The sequence below is a fragment of the Chrysoperla carnea genome, chromosome 3, assembly GCF_905475395.1.
Source record: "Chrysoperla carnea chromosome 3, inChrCarn1.1, whole genome shotgun sequence".
NCBI classification, from domain to species: Eukaryota; Metazoa; Arthropoda; class Insecta; order Neuroptera; family Chrysopidae; genus Chrysoperla; species Chrysoperla carnea.
The window spans coordinates 77,772,860-77,793,795 of NC_058339.1; the positions used below are offsets into that span (position 1 = coordinate 77,772,860).

At 28.0% G+C, this 20,936-nt stretch overlaps 1 protein-coding gene and 1 non-coding gene across 5 annotated transcripts in view; both read right to left on the minus strand.

The window, feature by feature from the left end:
• LOC123296429 (peroxidasin) overlaps window positions 1-20,936 on the minus strand; it is a 493,576-nt gene that overhangs the window by 429,598 nt on the left and 43,042 nt on the right. The gene's annotated exons all lie outside the window — the stretch shown is intronic.
• Trnap-ugg lies at window positions 896-967 on the minus strand. The gene has a single exon. It is a non-coding gene; the product is annotated as a tRNA-Pro (tRNA).

Below are 20,936 nucleotides of genomic sequence, written 5' to 3' on the forward strand. Positions count from 1 at the left end.
AATTTTTAATGCATTAAATTTAATTAATTAGGATTTTTCAATAATTTTAATTTGGCATTTCCTATAAGATTAACATGTAAAGAACTGTAAATTAGTCATAACAGTCTCCTTTATCGCCAAAATTCACTGGAAGCGCTGGCATCGATGTTATTTTCTCTGCCATGACTACTTACACAAAAAATAGTGTACAAAATGTTATTTACAATTTTATCTCGAGTTAGAGACGATTAATCAACTTCAAATTTTATGGTAATTGTATTCAATATTCTTAATAAATATAAAAAATATAAAATTTGCGAGACAACTGCCTGAATTCATTTTGATATGTTTTAAATAATAATTAACAATTATTTTAAAGTATTTAATTTTTAATTTAACGTGAATACGAACAATTGCTACTGTCATGGTCTTATTCCTAACCTTTTTTTGCGTGTTTCCTCTAAACAATTCTTCCGTTAAGAAATTGTTAATTTTTGTATCAATTATTATTGTCGTTGAAATTAAATGTGATAAACACACTGTACAAATATTTAAATAATAGTTATAAAATGTAGATTCAAATGAAACAAAGTTATAATTAAAAATTTATTAGTTCTTTCATTTTTATTTCACGTAGACTTTCCTTACGATTGTTAAATTAATGTATATGTTTTAAAATTTACAGAAACTTTAGAAAAACTCGTTGTGGAGGAATAAAGCAGATTTGGCTGGGAATGAATGAATCTTTATGGATTACAGCAATAACTTGTTGAATGTTTTACTATCTTGAACATCTATTATTATGATGATTAACTGTATATAACACTCGGTTGTAGCTTCATTCTGGATATAACAATAATCTTTACAGTTACAAATTTAGCTACAATATTAAAACTATAAAAGTAGTAAAAAAATTGGGCTCAACCGGGATTTGAACCCGGGACCTCTCGCACCCAAAGCGAGAATCATACCCCTAGACCATTGAGCCGATATTTATACCTGAAAAATTTTAAATTCACAACACATTTTATTAAAATAAAAATTACTTTCACTTTTAACTTAAATTTCAAAACATCTCATGTTAACATTTGACTAATGTTCAGTTTTTGTTTACATTTTTCACCACTTTTCTCCGAAATTTGTTGTTTTTAGCCACGGGTACAGGATCCCACGGATTACAGGAGTGCACGGGTTATTTATTGGGTAACAGTTACCTTTATCAAACTAACTAATAAAAAATTGTCCTGGAATATAATCAAAAATAAAAGTTATTTTTGTTTTTTTAAATTTTCTGAATAATTAAAATCTTATGTGTCTTTTGAAAAATATTGCTCTTTAATAATTTTCTCGATTCAAATAATTTAATCAAAAAAATTTTAATTTTACACATTTCATACGAAAACTTTTTATTTTTCTCCATATTAAAAAATGATAAAATTAAATATTAAATGTACAAAATTAAATTTATTTAAATATTATTATTATTATAAAATTGCATTTAATAAAATTATTTTAATAAATTTTCTTTTTCTTCATATAATAAAAACCGTTTATGTTAATAATGTTTTAAAAACAAAACAACATCTGATGATCAAATTTTATAAAGTTTAACTGTACTAATATAATATACAAAGTATAAACAGTAGGTACAGTGAATGAACTTAAAACATATTCAGTTAAGAAAGAAAAGCAATTTTAAATTCATTTTCTTTCTTATATAATAACATACTGTTATTGTTAAGTTTTATACTTACTTAAGTTTTATGTATGTACAGTCTAAACTAAAAGTTATATTTTATAATATTATAGAAAATTTTCTTATTAAAGTATAATAAACCTTTACAGAATGTAACAGACATGATTACTTTTTTGGGGATAAATGTTCCTCTTAAAGACAGAAACAAAAAATTTAAAATATTGTGAAGTCTATTAAAACTAGACAAAATCGGATGTTTTTGAATCAAGCCTAATTTCCGAGATGTCAATGATTGAAAATCAAAGTATTTAAATACATTATTTAGAAAAATATTTAACAGAAATACTCCCCTGAAGAAAGTTTTCACCCCTTTTCCTACAAGAATTAAATCCTTAAATATTTATTTTTTCTAGCCCTCGAACTAAAAAAAGGGGTGGTATAAGTTTGACCACTATATGTGTGTATCTGTCTGTCTCTGGCATCGAAGTGCCTCAACGTATGAACCGATTTTGATTATCTTGGTTTTGTTTGAGTGGTAATTTAATGAGAAGTATTCTTAGCTTTGCTTCAAGTACGAGTTTAGGGTTCCTTAGCAGAAAGTTATTTCCCAAAAAAGTTTATTTAAAGCAATTCCCAAAAAAGTATGTTAGTAAAAATAGATTTTCGATTTTCGATGGAGAATTCTATTGGAACTAAACGAAATCATAGTTTATTGAATCAAGTTTAGGTTCTGAGATGACAATGATTGAAAATCAAATTATGTACATAAACATTTGTTGAAATAATTTCATGAAATAAACCCCAAAGCTCCACTGTTCGAAATTACCCATCGATCGTGCTTATTCCACTCTACTCTACTAAAAAACAAGCTGCAATGTTTATAGCATATAGAGACCAGAAGATTATCACGAGAAATTCCAAATTTCGTGTTTTTACATCTATCTAAGCTTATTTTTTGAGTTAAAATTTATTGCTAATCGTTCGAAATTACAAAAAGCAAAAATTTGATATCATGCTTTACGTTTCCTGTATCTCTCAGTAAATTTCTCTCAAATGATACCATAACATCTATAGGTGGCACCAATATAAGGGACTCTATAACTGTTTCTTGATATTTTACTATAATATAAAGTATAAAACAACACTTGTAAAAGAAAAATGAATCTCATACTATATACTAAGTGTTCAATTATGTCGGCACCATCGGGGAAACTTTTTTATTGCTTGTTTTATGAAAAAAAAAGTTATTCTTGATAAAAATTTCTTCATGGCCAGGAATGCAATACGAAAAAAATCAGATAGTTTTTCGCATACAAGATTTGTCGAACATTTAAAATTTCCCCAAAAATAAAGTACCTTTATTTTTTATAATTCGGCAAGATTTATTGAGAATGGTTGATTGTAATTGAAAACTGCAGTCAGATTTCGAAAATTATCCATCTACCATAAAAAATAGATTTTGTTGTTTTTACTAACTCTTCTGATTGTTAACATTGATAATCGATGCGTAGACAAATTGATACGTCACAGAATTTGCCAGTACATTCATTAAATGCGCGACGATCTGCAGAAATAAGTTATGAATGCTACTTTATTCGTAGAGAGCGCGATGAAAACGACATCTGACGACAACATTAAATCATGCTCTAGAACGTTACTTAATATGTGTTGGAAGCCAATTATTTATTTAAAAAGTAGAACTTAAAGTAAAAAATTTATTCTTCCTATATAAAAGCTACAATAGAAGTTCCTTGGATCAGCTGAAAAAAGTAAGTAGAATAAGAACAAACACGAAAACAAATAATGTATAAGCTATCAAATTGATAGACTTCATCTGTCAACGAGTGCTACGAATCGCTACGAATGCAGAGAAGCGTTAGTGAAAATAACAAAATCTATTTTTCATGGTACATTGATAATATTGAATATCTGACTGTAGTTAACAATTAAAATCAATTTTCGTAATAATAGGGAATATTCCTGAAATTTAAATTTGGTTCAAATATTTTTTTTCCGTAACTTTATTGGATGGATATTTCAACTAAACCATTATTTTAGTAATTAATATCTTTTTAATTACTTAAAATTAAATAATAAAAGTACAAATGTAGTGAGAGAAACTAAAATTTCAAAAACGGAAATTCAAATATTAAAACGGACGTGACGTCATAGTATGTGGCTTGTCAGATTTGTTTACATACCGTATGGTATTAATTACTTATATTTTGTATGGTATTACATTGAATTATATTATTCTACGGCTTTTTATTAGAAAACTTAATAATAACGTGTGTAAATTCTGTGTTATAAATTTATTTTATTTAATGTAAATTATACATTGAACTGTCACCAATTTACAGGTCACATATTAATACGTCTTTAACAGAGAGCGCCAAAAGGACTGCGTTTTAAATATTTTTTTACACTTAATTACAGGATTACTAAACAGTATTATTATTTTTTACTATATTATATAGGTGTAAACAATGAATAAAAAATATAAAAAATACATGAATATTCCCTATTATTGTCAATATAGTAAAATTACTTTAAATAATCTTGGGAAAAATTTACATTTTTCAACAAACGTCGAATACAAATGAAAAAAATTATTTCATATTTTATTCCAATATGCAGGACTTTTTATCAAGAATAACTTTTTTTCATAAAAATTAATAAAAACGTTTTTTCTATTCGGTTCCGACTTAATTAAGCACACTGTATATTAATATTGAAACTATGTAGAATATTGTCAAAACAGTAGAACACGCTTCATGTTGATACCTTATCAGTGCTTCTTACTTTTACTTCATAGGTGCTGTACTTACCTATATATATTTAATACTTATATACTTTATTAAACAGAAATTTGTACTCAAAAAACTTTTAATTAAGATTAGAACAGTATGAAGCACATCATGTTCTTCTACATACATAAAACTTTTTAAATATTCAACTTCAAAATACTTCTCTAATAGAAATTAAATATTATAAGTAAATTTATATAAAATAAAAGTATACCCAACAAAGTATAAAGTGATTTAAATATATGTTATACAAGAAGCATCGATCATTGGTATAAAATTTTTAATATGAAATGTCCAACAAATGTCTACCATTGATATTATTCAAGTTTAACTACCACACCTGAATGAATATATACAATTTCAATACACCTCATACTTTTGGGGATTTTTATGGGGAAACAATTATATTTGCCTCATTTTCCCATTTAAAAAATATGATCAAATTAAATAAATCCATTATACAATTAAGATATGAAATGTTTTCGTTGTAAATGTAATACCTACACTATAAAAAAATTAAAATAATAACCTCACCCCGAAGTTGGCCGTTTTATATTGAAATAGAGTAAAAATACTTTCAAACTATTTCCTAATGATTGGAACAAGTACAGCTAAATATTTGTATTTACAATAGAATGGATTTGAATTTAAAATATGAATTCATTGATACAAAATCACTGAACTTAAATAAACAAAATCATAACTTCTATGTAAAAGATTAATTTTAGTTTAAAGTCATTGATGGAAAATAAAATTGAACTTAGTTGGAATATATAATCGTGTAAATAAAGCAAATAGAATTAAAAGAAACTATCTGTGCGTTTGTTTTAAATAGAGGATTTGGTTATTATGACCAAATATATATCATGCCTAGTCTATATGTGATTGTATCAACTACATGAAGACTGTTGTAACTACGTACAGAAAGTTTGAAATAAACTTATTGATCATTTTTATCATATATACCAAATTTTTTGGTACATATAACAGGCATCGGTAGTGCAGTTGGTTTTTCTACTATTAGCAGGTATAATTATTTTATTTTTTTAAATAAAAGTTTTATACCTGCTCATGTAGTTGTGACAATCACAAAAGTATTTTGTTATAATATTTATAAGTGGTAAAACCAATCAAAAAAATAGTTTAAAACTATGTTGCATTTCAAAACAAAAATATTTGATAGTGACTTTGAACTTGATGTAAACGTATATTAATTATTTTATAATCATTTGATTAATGAACAACTCTGTACAACAAGTAAAAATATACTTACACAAAATTAACTTAAAAATATTTTAGATTCTTTAAGTATAAAAGTAAGAAACAAATATACATAGGTATATAATTTATGAAAATAATGTTGTAAGGTCGACCTTAGAGGTCAAATTTCTTAAATAACACTTTTTGTTTTACATTACATTATTATTGCTATTTACATGAAATATAAATAATAAATTATACCATTATATTATATACTAGCTAGACCCGTGAGGAATTCCCCTCCCGCAGTTACCGTAGCCCATGGCTACCCTATACTCGAGGCTAAAAACAACAACTTTCGTAGAAAAGTGGTGTAAAAAATCAAAAGTTCTTAAATTAATATTAGAAAAACATGCATGTATTAACAATAGCAATTACATGTCTGGAGTATTAGGAGAGCATCTGTAAAAAGTAACATGTTTGCCTAATAATGTTTTGAGTATTATTTGTCTAGAGTATTAGGAGAACACCTGTAAAAATTAACATGTTTGCCTAATAAACTTATTATTTAAATTTATGATATTTTTCGTTCAAATTATTTGCATGGCTTGTTTTTTCCTAAGCGGTACATTTTTAGACCGTGAGTATATTTTTGTCAAACCTAGACATAATAAACATGAACAAGAGGGGTGAATAATAGAATTTAATAAAGAAATAAGCAAGATAAGGGTAGGGCAGAAAAAAACTTGCTAGAGTAATGATATATATATACTGTAAGTAATCATATATACATTTTATTAGCATCTTCGTAAATAACTTTAACAAGTAACGCACTAACTTTCTGAGCTGACAACAAGTATCGAAGTGATACTTTATTTATTTTATAAAAAAACATAAAAATTTATGTTTTAAATTAGAAAACATTAATTTTTATACACCTTCAATTGTTTGTATATGAATGGAAGAATTTAAAATTTATTCTTTTAAATGCGGGCTTTGACTGTGATGGATGTTTTACAAGATCTAAAAAATATCTTTGCCATAGAAACATTGACCATCGTATAAGGTCTTTCAAAAATTTATTTAACAGGAAATATACATTAGTAGTTTAAAATACTCAGATTATTGAAAATTAGTTGTTTCGTCAAGCGTTTCGTTACATTAGAGATATGACTGTCGTGTAAATTGATAAAAAACTGAATCATTTTCACTCAATTTTCAAAGATTGAATAGGCTAAATAGATCAATCCCTATTATTATAAATGTGAAAGTAAGGATGTTTGTTTGTTTGTTATGCTTTCACGCTTAATCTAGCAAATGGAATTGAATGAAATTGCACAACAATATAGCTCATACATCAAAATAACACATGAACTATAAATAAATTTCGATTTTTTCCCCAATTTCCTAGAGCAGTTTTTTGGATTGCACATCCGCCACCAAATTAGCAAAGAGTAACATTCATGATAAGAGTAATCACGACTAGCTAATTCTTACTGATGATGACTACTTGGTAGTCGAAATACGTATTTATAAAATACAAAAAACTGATGTAGGAAATTGGGGCAAAAATCGAAATTTATTTCGAAATATCTTAGAGTTCTCATTTATTATCTTTATACATTAACTATTATTTAAGATATATTAAAAAAAAGAAAAATTAAGTTTATTCTGACACTTTACTGCTCCATCTATGATCAACATTTTGAACCATAAATTCAAGATTTCTGTAAAAATTTAAAATAGTAAATGTAAGACAATTCATGGCCATCGTTTCTGAAATACTCAATGAATCTTTTCGATTGTAATGGGAGGTGGATAAGTGGGATCTAAACAGGTGGAGGCTATAAGGCGGTGGTTGTTACTTTTAAACCCAGTGAAGCGGATGGGAATCAAGCTAGTATAATATAAGTGTTAAACATGATAGTCACAAAAGACGTAGAAAACAATTAAATGTTACTATCCCTCTTTTCAAAATTTCAGTAAACAATGACTAATAATTTTTAAGCTATATGCGATATAGCTAAGTGCGAAAATGTCAGTGCTTGTATTATTTTTAATAAATTTGTTAATTTTAAAAAGCCAACATAATTATGGTGGCCTTTAGGTCGCCATTTGTTTTATTTTCGAAAATTTTTAAAGTTATTTACTACCACAATTTTTCCAAAAATATTTTAAGACCACTAGCTACCTACAAATTACTTACTCCTTAATTTCATGGTTTTGGAGAAAATGGAGATGGAAATTTCGTCCTAATTGGCGCTCTCACTGGTAAGCAGTGATGTTTACGATAAAGTGTTTCAAACAAAAGTTGTTTATTTTTATATTAAAAAGTTGAACATTTTTTATATTTAAAATTTTGTTCTATCTGTAACGGTTTACATGATCCAAGTGATCTATGTTGCTCATTTACGTACTCAAACTGACTCACAGGACGTAAAACCTGAGCACGCTATTAATGTTTCCGCTCGCTATCTCTTTTCGATTTTGAGTTATTGGCGTGATAGAAGGACAGACAAACGGAATTATCTAGATAATATTTTTAGAGAGTCTTATAATTTTGACCGCTATATCAAAATTTTGCTCGTATCATCGATATTTCTAAGCGTTACAAACTTGGTACTAAAATTAGTATACCCTGATAAAAATATTTCATATATACAGGATATAAACATTTTGTCAATTTTTGAAAAAATGCGTTAATAATTTCCTCTCATATTTTTAAGGATATCGTAAAAGTTCTCATGATCTCAATTACGATAAACAAAATTGCTTACACCTGTATAGGTCACCCTAAGAAATAAAACCAAGAAACACAATATGTTTTGAATTTTTCTCGAAAGAAGTTATAATAATTCGATATAATAAATGGAAGTATATATAGCTATCGAAACTTAACACTCGAACAAAACTTTTATGAACAATAAAAATAAAATAAAAAACTTTTTGACAATTCTACACGAAATGGTCATTCAAGCAAATATATTTTATTGAAAAAAAAAATCGGAAAGGAGGTACAAAAACACTGAAGGTGCACAAAAGAAAATACATTTTTCTCTTCAAATGAAAAACAAAAAAAATTTTCTGTGTAGACAATACAAAAAAACATTGTTATTATTTTACCTTTGTGTTTTTTTAAACGAAAAAAACAGGAATATTTGTTTTTTTTGCTTGAGAAAAGGTATATTATTATTAGTTTTTAGCTTTATGGTAAGAGACTGGTGTTTTTTGTGTATTATTTGTCTGCACAAACAGATAAAAAACATTTGAAATAAATTTGTGTAAAAATTTTCAAACTTTATTAATATAAATCATTATTTTGAGTTTGTTATTTATATGTAAAATTGATTGACCTGATTTTTGGTTCACGAACCACGAACTTGAAGTCAGGTTATAGGATATGTTGTTTTTCATCGTCGACACCCATCCCTAAAAATTTACTGATTACATCAACGTTAAAACTTGTATTCCTTATGTTCTGTTGGACAATTTCTTACACAAGAAAATTCTCAGTTGCGGGAGTTTTCTTTTACGGCGCCCAGAAAATAAACGTAAAATTTTGATTTGTTATCAAATCAATATTATCTATAAATCACTTTCTTATTAATCTTATTATAATATACTCTTAATATATTATTATATGCAAAAGATACAAATTTCTTCTGCTTTTCTTATATTTCTTATCATCATCGCTTCTTCAAAAAAAATCCGTACAATATATAAAATTTTTAAAAGAAAAATAATTTCTGGGACCCTTATAGTAGTTTTAATGGACAGAAGGTTTAAGTCTTCTCCCTCTCATTGAAACGCCTTCTTTCAGCTAGACTTTTTTCAACGTTTAAGCATGATATACGTTAATTTTGACGTGTTTCGAAAATGAAGAGATAGATAATAATTTTGAGTATAAATACGGAAAGCAAAATATGTGACTGTGTTACTTCAACCAATATGGGAAACCAAACATATAAAAAGATTGAATTTGATTAAAATCCGATTGTCTTGCCAAATTTTTAAGCTAGCAATGTTTCCAGTCAGGAATGTTTCATTGTTTTAAATTCGAGAAAGTAGGATTCTAGTAGAGAAGCTACACCTCTTAGAGAAAGTTAGTTGACACTTGTTCGTTGGGGTCTTAGATTTGGCTTTTCATCCTACCGTACTCTGATTACTATTTGGTTGTTTTGATACCCACCTAATAGAAAATTTAATAAAAAGTTGAAACGCCTTCTCGCATCTAGACGCTCAGATGTTTTAAGTTATGATCTAAGAGACAGTATAAGGTCGATCTTCGCCCATCTGATAACCAATTGGGCATACTTTTAATGAAATTTTATTGATTTTTAAACATTCCTATTGAATTCTATCGAAAAATGTTCATGGTTATTTTTAAATAAAGTAATTTTAATTAATTTTTTCCACGAACGGTTTTTTCAGGCAAGCCTATACCATTATTTTCGTAATTAAATTATCTTTCTTCTGATACCAATTTCGATTGGTTAACAGATCGTTATATTCACATATATTGAACCACCGGTTCGTACAGTATGAATAGATTTACATCGATCTGTTAACAAGTCGAAATTGGTATCAGAAGAAAAATAATTTAATTACAAAAATAATGATATAGCCTTGCAAGCAAAATATCATTCATGGAATATTTTATTACAACTCATTTAAAATAAAATATTCAGGAACACTTTTTGATTGAAAAAGTATGATAGGAGTGTTTGAAAATCAATAAAAACAATATGTATGATCTGGGTATCAGATAGACGAAGATCGATCTTATACCGTCTTCTTATACTATTAAATGTATGTCATTAATTAAATTATTTAATGGTGGGTGCAACCCTGTATCTACATATATGTTAAATACACATAATATATTATATTGTCCATTCTAATTTAATATTATTATCGATCATGTTTGCTCACACATGTACTACATAGAAATGTGAAGTATATATTGAATGTTATCGATAATGATGGCTTTAGCTACAGCTCAAACACAACTCAACTCAACTCGTCTCTACACAGCTCGTTTACAGCGTGTTAATTGAATTTTATGAACCATAATTGATGATTTAATCAATTACATATTATTATGTGTACTTATTACTTATATAATATCGTCGTTCAATATTTAATATTAACACCAAATGTTATTACATATTATTTTTATTTCAATTTGTTTCTTTATCTAATTCCTTTAAATATTGTTTTATTGATTACGTTATGTCTTCTATATTTTTGGGTTTTTATCATTTTTAACCCCCGAACTAAAAAAAAAGGGGTGTTATAAGTTTGACCGCTTTGTATGTGTATCTGACTGCTTGTGGCATCTTAGCGACTAAACGAATGAACCGATTTTGAATATATTTTTAACTCCCGAACTAAAAAAAAGGGGTGTTATAAGTTAGACCGCTATGTAAGTGAGTGTGTGTGTGTATCTGTCTGTGGCATCGTAGCGCTTAAACGAATGAACCGATTGTGATTCGTTTGAAAGGTAATTTAATGGAGTTTAGGGTTCCGTATCCAAAAAAACTAAAAAATTGTCGATGATCTTCAAAATCGGTTTAGTTTGGAAAAGACTTTTAAGGAAATAGTAATTTAAAGTAGAGTGTTCTAAGGTATGTTTCAAGTACGTGTTCAGGGTTCCGCATCCGAAAAATTTGTCAGTGGTTTATTAAATTTTGTAAATTTAATTTGTAATTGATCAAGTTTTCCCCGAAGAAAAACTGACTAAAGGTACCGAGAAATGTACACGTCAAACGATTTTTTAATGCAAAAATTGTCATAGTTTATATTCCGTGAAACACGTAACGTGCAAAACTCAGAAATTTATGTTCAATTATACAAAATTTTATTTTATGTATTTCTATACTCTGTATATAGATAGGGTGGACTATTTTAATTTGTAAACCTAACTACCTCATTTTGTAGTTAACCAATCAAAAAATAACTTAAACAAAAGTTGCAGAGTTTGATGGGAGACATCATGTTCTGATATCAGTTTGGACCTAGCTCTTCGAGTTTCTTTAACAGTCAATTTAGATCCTTAACGGTAAAAGATAGAATAAAAGTCAAAATAAGAAAGTTGTTGAAAGTGTTTTCTTTCGATTAAATGCAATTTTTCGAAAAAATGTTTTGAATTTCCTTGATCAATTTGTGTAAAATACAAATACGTATTCCAACTACCATGTAGTCATCATCAGTATGAATTAGCTATTGATTATGAATCGTTATTACTCTTATAGTGTGTGTTACTCGTTACTCATTTGGTAATTTGTTACACATCCCACTGCTCAAGTTTATAAGATTTAAGTTGCTCCTAATTTAATACATAGTTATAGTTCTAAGGTAATCGAGGTTCAACTTATCGAGATTTTACTGTATTTTATTAAAATTCCTTATAATCAAAGTTAATTCCTAAAAACCATTACGTCACGACAATTTTAATACCACTAATTGAAAGCAATTTAATTACACACCAGTATAATTATAAAATCAACGGAATATAAGCATATGAACTGGAGCGAACATTTACATTTATACCATAAAATATTGACTCTAGAATCAATCATAGTATTTGACAGTCGTTTCAGAACGATTGAAAATCTGCAAGCCATAAGAATTTTATTTTCAGCGGATCAGACAAATTTTTAATAACAAGTTTAAAATTGATCGATATATTTTCCAATATCTTGGTTTTTCCAAGCCTTAAAAATAGCCATTTTCGAGGTGTCGAGCGACGAGCGCTTTGCTTTCTTGAATACATAATAATTTTTGCATTTTTGATTTATATTAGGGAAAAAAAATCCTTTTCTTAGGAAAATTTTGTATATGCATTCTCATTAATGCCCTTTATAAGCAGGTAAATTTGTTAATACACCTTACGGTATTTTTTTTTTTTTTTTTTTTTTTTTTTTTATTATTGTAGTTTAACGGCTGTACGTTAAACAACTTAGGTCATATATACAGCCAATAATATACAGTGTATAGTAAATTACATAAATATTATAGTTTATTAATTAATTTTGTATCTTTAAGGTAATGATTGAGTTTGGTGAGTAGCTTACGGTATTAAATGTATAGATTTGGGCTATTAAAGTTTGTGTTGAGACGTTAAAAATCTTATTTTCTTAAGAAATAATTTTGAAAACTAATATTTATTAGCTAAAAGCATGGCAAATATTTTCCCATCAAGAAAATTATAGCAAGTGGAATTCGTTTTTCTACCAAATACATTTAAAGTCATGAAATTGCATGCATTTGTGTGTTATTTCTTCCATAAGTGATTTTTTCTAAATCTTTAAGCATCAATATTTCAAAAATTCGAATATCAAAATATTTTACTCTTAATTTTTGACTAATTTCCCCACAAGTATGATCCCACATTCACTTTTTGAGAAACTACCTTAAGGATGTTACTCCGCTACAATATTGCGATAAAGCTTTGGCTTATTGAAATGATAAGAGTATATGAACTTGTAGTGGCAATGTCTTATAACTTTTGTTTAATACTGCACCAGTGCAAACTTACTACAGACACACACACACAATACTCAGTTTATGATCTGATGTTTACAATACTACTATAGTTGTTTCTGTTACAACCACAATACTCGACTATAATTGTCATGTGCACACAATTTTTTCGACATCCCCTCCACTAAATTTATCATCTAAATATGTGATTATTTATAATTTTCATTGAAACTAACTATATGGTGAATAATTGTTAATTTTTTTACACTTTTCTAGTAAATATCAGTTTTTCATAAAGATAGTGATTTTTCTACCAAGAAAAAAAATTTGACTTATATTTTCCCACGTTTTTCTCATCCTGTACTTGTAAAATATGTTAATTTTAATGGCAGTTATCTCAGTAATTGTAACATGGTGTGTGCATTATTTAATTACTCATTTTCCAAGGTTTGTAAATTTCTTCATATATTTTAATCGCCGTAGAACTACTTTCATTGTTTTCTTATTTGAATATAAAACTCAAAGAATATATTCCATGCTTCCTGATAGAAAAATCAGCAGTTTTTCAAATTTTCAATTTCAAAATAAACAGTTCTGAAATGGCGATCAAATACTACACCTGAACCAAGACCAATATAATAAAGTGTAATAGTGGGTGGTTGTTTGTAAGTGTTTATTACAGAGATTATTGTTATTGGCGTTGTATTTACTACTGACATAACGTTAAGATAATAATCATACAGCATCTTTGAATCGAAGATGACTGCATTTATCATATGTAAAGAGAAGCCGATGCCGTAGCTACGATAATGCCGTCACAAACAATAGCATGTTTATTCCATCAAGAAACATCATGATGGTTTATAATGGTAAGTAGCACTGGATGTCTATCTCTTTCAATTAATAATATTTGAAGGAATCGACCCAAAGTACATGTATATTTTTATACAGGGTGGCTTGAAATGTCTTTACAACGCTGTACTACATATAATAATAGAGCCATAATCAGTCCACTGGCTGAGCAAAGTCCTCCCTTAATATTTGTCAATTTTCTCTGTCTGCGGCTTCGCGCATCCATTGATTACCTGCAAATTTCACTATCTCGTCCCTCTATCGTAGAACCTGGCACCCTCTTCTCCTATTACAATTATACGGCGTCTATACAGTGCTCTTGAAAGTCGTTCGCTCTCCTGCCATTCTCGATATATACCCAGCCCATTATCACTTCAACTTTCAAATTTTTAAAGTCACGTCTTTGATTTTTGTTTTGTATCTTATATCTCGAGATGGAATTTTTGAGATCTTTTGATGTTAAGCATGCTTTGTTCTTTTTTTTGTTAAGGCCCAAATCTGGGAGGCGTACGTTACTACTGGCAGGACACACGTATCCATCACCTTTTTTTTAAGCTTATTGGGATTCAGCCATTGTATATTGTATATATATTTTAAATTGTTTTGGATCGTAATTATTTTCCCAAAGTATTTATGAAGCACATATTCAAGGGAAACTCCGTTTATGTATATCAATGCCATTTGGCCATTTGACATGACCATTGTGTTCCTACGATTTAGGTTCAGCCCTATTTCCTTGCAGGAAGAATTCAATTGATTGATCATCGTTTGTTAGCCCCTTGGGTAATAACATATAGCATAACTTAAAATAAGTTGATTTGGCTAAACTTGGCCTAATGAATGTTACTCCGTTTTGTCACAATACGATCTTGAAGTTGCAATTTTCAAATTTTCTTCCATAGCTTCCATAAAGAACGGATAGCGCGATTTTGATAAAAGATGTGGTAACACTGTTTTTCATACAAAAAAACTTGTACCAACCTTATAAGTAATATCTATTCATGGGCGTAAAATGTGGGGTTTTTGTAGCTTAAGCCCTCTAATTTTTACGGCCATGGAGGTCAAGGATATTAAGAATGCTGTTCATAAACATTGATTATTCTCAAGGTTTGCTCAGAATTTCTAATGTTAATCTTATGCAGCAGCCAAATTAAGACAAAAATTAAGTTTCAAATCAACTTATGTGTTGTAAAAACATTTCAGGGCCACTCTATATATAAATAATATATCGTTATTTATGTACATAGAAATTTCGATGTACATTTTGTAAGCTAATGTCCAAATTATATTATAACTTGGAGGTTTGTTCACTTTGGGAGCTTCAGGCGCTTCCTTTATAAATATTCATTTTTTAGCTCACCTATATTCTTCTTCATTGCAATTATTGCATTGCATTATGAATACTTCTTTTTTATTAATCTTGCACCCGGTGATTGTAACATTAATTATAATTTCATAAATATTAATTATAGTAAAAAAAGATTTAGAGTAAAAGTTTTAGAAAATTTGCAGATTTAAACGTTAAGTTACTATCATTTACTTATTTAAACAAATATTAGAAGAGATATCGGTCAAATAGTCAATAAGTAAATCGTCGTAGTCGTTTAAGTCATAAACGGTTAGTGATACAAAAAAAAATATTTTTAAAAAAAGGTAGGTAATTTAATTATCTACAATAAAGGTTATTACCATTTTTGTTCTTAATTATACGGTAATGAAGATATAACCTAAAACGGTTTTTCTTAAAATGAAGGCACTTCTCTCGCCTTTTTTGTAAGGATTTTGTGCATTTACATTCAGCACGTGATACTGCACCTATTTAAATAATAAAATTACTCCTGTAATTTAGTGCATTATGGACAAGAGTAACTTGCTTCTATATTACCAATAATAAGTGGCAAATGGCCTCGGCGTAAATTTCTGGGGATCTTTACAACTAATGAATGTTTTTGTATCGCTATAATTTTCTAGTTCTACATGAATGATAAGTATTAAAGTAACAGCTTGTAATACAAACAATATAAAGCATTATAGTTTAAGTTTTGGTGTAATATATCCTTTAAAATAATACTGCACTATCACTACATATTATAAAACAAAGTCGCTTTTTCTGTCCCTATGTCCCTATGTCCCTATGTACGCTTAAATCTTTGAAACTACGCAACGGATTTTGATGCGGTTTTTTTTATCAAGAGGAAGGTTTTTATGTATAATACATCCATATTATAGTAGAGTAAGGGGTTGAAATAGGGGTTGAAAGGGATATGCTTCAAAAACTAAAAAAGTTGTGCATCGATTAAGCTAAAATATTGACACGATATACAACCAGCTTCAAAGATCTATTGTTTTTATCTACTTTTAACCTTCGGAGGGTAGAAAGGTGTAGCGAGAAAGTGGGAAGGAATTATCGAATATTTACAAATATACCTAAGTGGGGTATCAAATAAAAGAGCATGACGTGTACATTACAAAACTGTTATCCCACGCAAGGAAATGTGGAGGGAGGGGTGCAAGTGGGGATGTTGCCCAGCAAAGTGGGTAGTTCACAGCTAGTAATACTATAATATTAAACTATTGTAGTATAATCCATAAATATTGTACGGAAGAATAATACTTCAAATCAAATTACAAGCATATAAAACTAAAAACCACACAACAATGAAATGTATTATTGAAGTATACATACATGCATGCATAGATACATTGTTGTAGTACCTACATTGTAGTATTATTTTACTGAAATAGTATACAATATTACTTTTATACTTGTAAAATACAAAGTAATTGATAAAACATATTTTTATATAAATAAAATTCGCAATAAGATAAACATAAAAAAATGATTTCTTTTATATAAGCTTATGGTTGTCGTCTCGCTATTGACATATCGGCAGAAAATTCTAAATTTTGTGTAGGTATACTTATTACTGATGCAGAAGGTGCACTCAGCCTCTTGAGGAGCTGATAAATGAAATTATCAACGGAAAGGTGGAAAAACACATATATGGTATCAAAATGGGCTCTATAGCCTAAGTGTGTCCTTCGTGGACAGCCAAGAATATAACAATACATTTAACAAAAAAAAATAATAACTTTTATTCGAAGCATTCTTTCGTAAATATCACTGTTTACCCTTGAGGGCGCAAATTAGGAAAAAATTTTGGTGTCCATTTTCTTCAAAACTATAAAAAAAGTGTGTTGATTTTATTCAGCTTAACTTCAACTAATGGTTTTGTGAAACATTCTAGAAAAGCAAAAAACAATTCTAGAAATTACTATTTTGAATTTTTCGAAAACCATCTTGTAAACCGTTAGAGAGAGAGAGAGAGAGTAAAAGTTTAAATATAAAAGTTATATCTTATAAAAAAAAAACAACTTTTGTTTGGAATATTTTTTTCTAAACATCTCTTTTTACCCGTGAGGGCGTCTCCAAAATACTTTCGAAAATTTCCACAAAAACACTTTCTTTTTATAGTTTTGGAAAAAATGTACCAAAGTTTTTTCCTATGTTGCGCTCTCACGGGTTAACAGTGATGTTTACGCAAAAATGATTCAAATAAAAGTTATTTTATAAGTAATAACTTTTACATTTAAACTTTTGATCTATCTCTAACGGTTTACAAGATGGATTCTTTTTCATTTGATTGAATGACCAAAAAAATTCTATTTTAAAATTGGCATATCTCGGTCAACTTTGAAGCTAGAAAGTCGAAAAAATACAAAAAAGTACACAAATACTTCAGCTAGAACTTTAATTTGAATTTGATGACGATGATTTTTTTATTGATGCATAGTTTTTTTTCTTATTTGCAAAAAACTGATTAAATCCCCCAACTACCCCCTAAAAAGCGGGTAAGGTACGCCCCTGAGAGGTTAACTTTCTTTTACGAAGTTTTTACAACCTAATAAACATTTGTGGAAAATTTCAAATATGTATTAATTTTTTCCTTTTAAATATTTAGTTTAATTTTACTAAAATGATTTAAATATGCAACCAAAATTGTAATGTAAAGAAAACTAAAATCGAATACTCAGTATAAATAAAGGAAATAAAATATGTAATAATATATCAAAATGCAAACAACAAAAAATAATTGATTTTTGTGTAATACATGATTGTATGTATAAGATGTGTATAGTCTTGTATTCAAGAAGTGTAATGTAATATATATCTTTTAGAATTTTTATTAATATTTATGTTGTGTTTCGTACAGATAATGATTTGTTACTTAGAAAAAAAAAAGAAAGCAAACATTGATTTATTCAAGAAAATTTGTTTCAATAGTTTATTTCGACCATATAATTTATTACAATAATTTTTCTGTAGATGCTTCTCCACAAGGCATTTATTAATTAACAGCTGTAGCGGAAAATTTTAATTAATTTTTCAATATTAATTAAAATGTATAAAAAATTAAACTTCAAATGTATTCAAATTACAATAATATCAAAATCGACCATAAACGTCTTTTATACCATGTATATATGAAATACACATAGTATATTAAGTTTAGTCCCAAGTTTGTAACGCTTAAAAATAATGATGCTAGGAAAAAAATTTTGTCATAGGTGTTCACTAAATCACCTAATTAGTCCATTTCCGGTTGTCCGTCCGTCCGTCTGTGGACACGATAACTCAATAACGAAAAAAGATATCGAGCTGAAATTACAGCGTACTCAGGACGTAAAAAGTGAGGTCAAGTTCATAAATGAGCATCATAGGTCAATTGGGTATTGGGTCCCTAGGACCCATCTTGTAAACCGTTCGAGATAGAACAAAAGTTTAAATGTAAAAAATGTTCCTTATCAAAAATTAAACAACTTTTGTTTGAAACATTTTTTCGTAAACATCTCTGTTTATTCGTGAGGGCGCCAATTATGCGGAAATTTTATAATATGTACTATACTTGATTATCAGTTATGTATGTGTCACATGTTTGTATGTGTAATGTGATAAAGAAATCAACACTGACTATGCATGGTATTTCAACAATTAACTCAGTCAATTGTTTGTTTTCACTTGTTTTGTTTGTTTTATGAAACTTGTACAAACTTTAAATTTAATTCATGTTTTTAGTAATATTAATTAAGAGAGGTAAATAGTTTTTCTATATTTGAGATAAATTATTTTAGAAAAGTTATATTAAGGAGGTACGAGCGTCAGGGCAATTTTGGATAAAACGCTTAACTTAAGGCTTTTTTTATAAGAAGTTGGACTAAGTCTAAGTAAGTTCTGAAATTTAAGGGGGGTTGCTCGTTTTTTTAAATAAATAACTGACTTCAAAAGTAGGCATATTTAACATTGGTTTTATGGGAAAACGGTAGATGGAGGATATGTTTTCATTGATTTCTCCCAAGGTAGGTGGAAATTAAAAAAAAAAACGAAACTGTTAAATTTAAGTAAAAATCTTAATAAATTATTGAAAACAGAAAAGAAAACCAAGGCTCTAAACTAGCCTTGGTGCTCGTACTACCTTAATTCAGTGAAATTTAGTAAATATGAAATATCCGTATTTCTAGGCAAAATTCAAAGCTACGTCTATACAAAAAAAATTTTATTTTTATGTATTTTTTCATCTTTTTAAAACCTACTCAAAAAAATATTATGTAAAATATAAACACATACACATAAATTTTTCATAAATATTACCACCATCTAAATCCAAATTGACCGTTTTTCACATACAAGGTAAAGCCAATTTGACATTTTATGTATCGAGTGGACAATAAGTTTTTATGATAAGTTTTTCAAACGAAAAAACAAGCAGAAGTATTTTAATGAAATGGATTTGTATACCATGTATACGAAATATACCAAGGTATATTAAATTTAGTCCCTATGAACGAAATTTTGGTATAGATGTTCATAGAATCATTTAATTAGTCCATTTTTGGTTGTCTGTCTGTCTGTCGTCTGTCATCACGATTACTCAAAAACGTATCAAGCTGAAATTTTTATAGCGTGCTAAGGTTGTAAAAAGTGAGGTCAAATTCGTAAATGAGCAACATCGGTCAAGTGGGTCTTAGACCGTTAGAGATAGAACAAAAGTTTAAATGTAAAAAATGTTTCCTATAAAAAAATAAACACAACTTTTGTTTGAAACATTTTTTCGTTAACATCACTGTTTACTCGCGAGAGCGCAAATTATACGCAATTTCTATAGAATGTATTATTTGTGTATATCAGTTATGTATGTGTGATATGTATATATGTGTAATGTGACAGAGTAATCAACACTATACATGTTATTTCAACAATTAAATCAGTCAATTGTTTGTTTTCACTTGTTTACAATATAATTTTGGAAAATTGACTCCACCCTGTATTTCCCTGTCTGTATATAAATAATATATGTAATATGTATAATGTCCTGAATAGAGGATAACATATTTTTTTGGCAAAAGTAGAAATATTTTATTATGAAAATCTTTTTATAAAAAGAAAAATGGAAGGAAAATCAAAGTGTACATACATGCATACATACATATATATTGTATGTATAATATTTTTAATAAAATGGAAAATATTTTAATAAAAATTTTGTGTGGAAGGAACTAGTCCAGAGCCATGCGTAGAATTTGATCGAAAAAAAAATTGAGATAGATTTGAGAAGTAGTAATATAAAATTCTGGATTGAAGTTAACACGTTGGCTTGGCTGTTGATGTTCTTATAACAAGTAAATATTTCTTGAATCAATAATCTTGAATCAATAATTAAGCACTAATTGATTTCTTGAATCAATAAGTGCTTAATTAAAAAAATAAAATAAGTATTTGACTGTTTGTAAGTGAATTTTGAACCGGAAATTTTTTCCTTAAAAGCAAATATTTACTTACTACCATTTTAAGAATAAATTTTCTTGCAACCAGTACATTTTTTTATGTATAAATATTATTTTGTCCAACCCACAAAAAT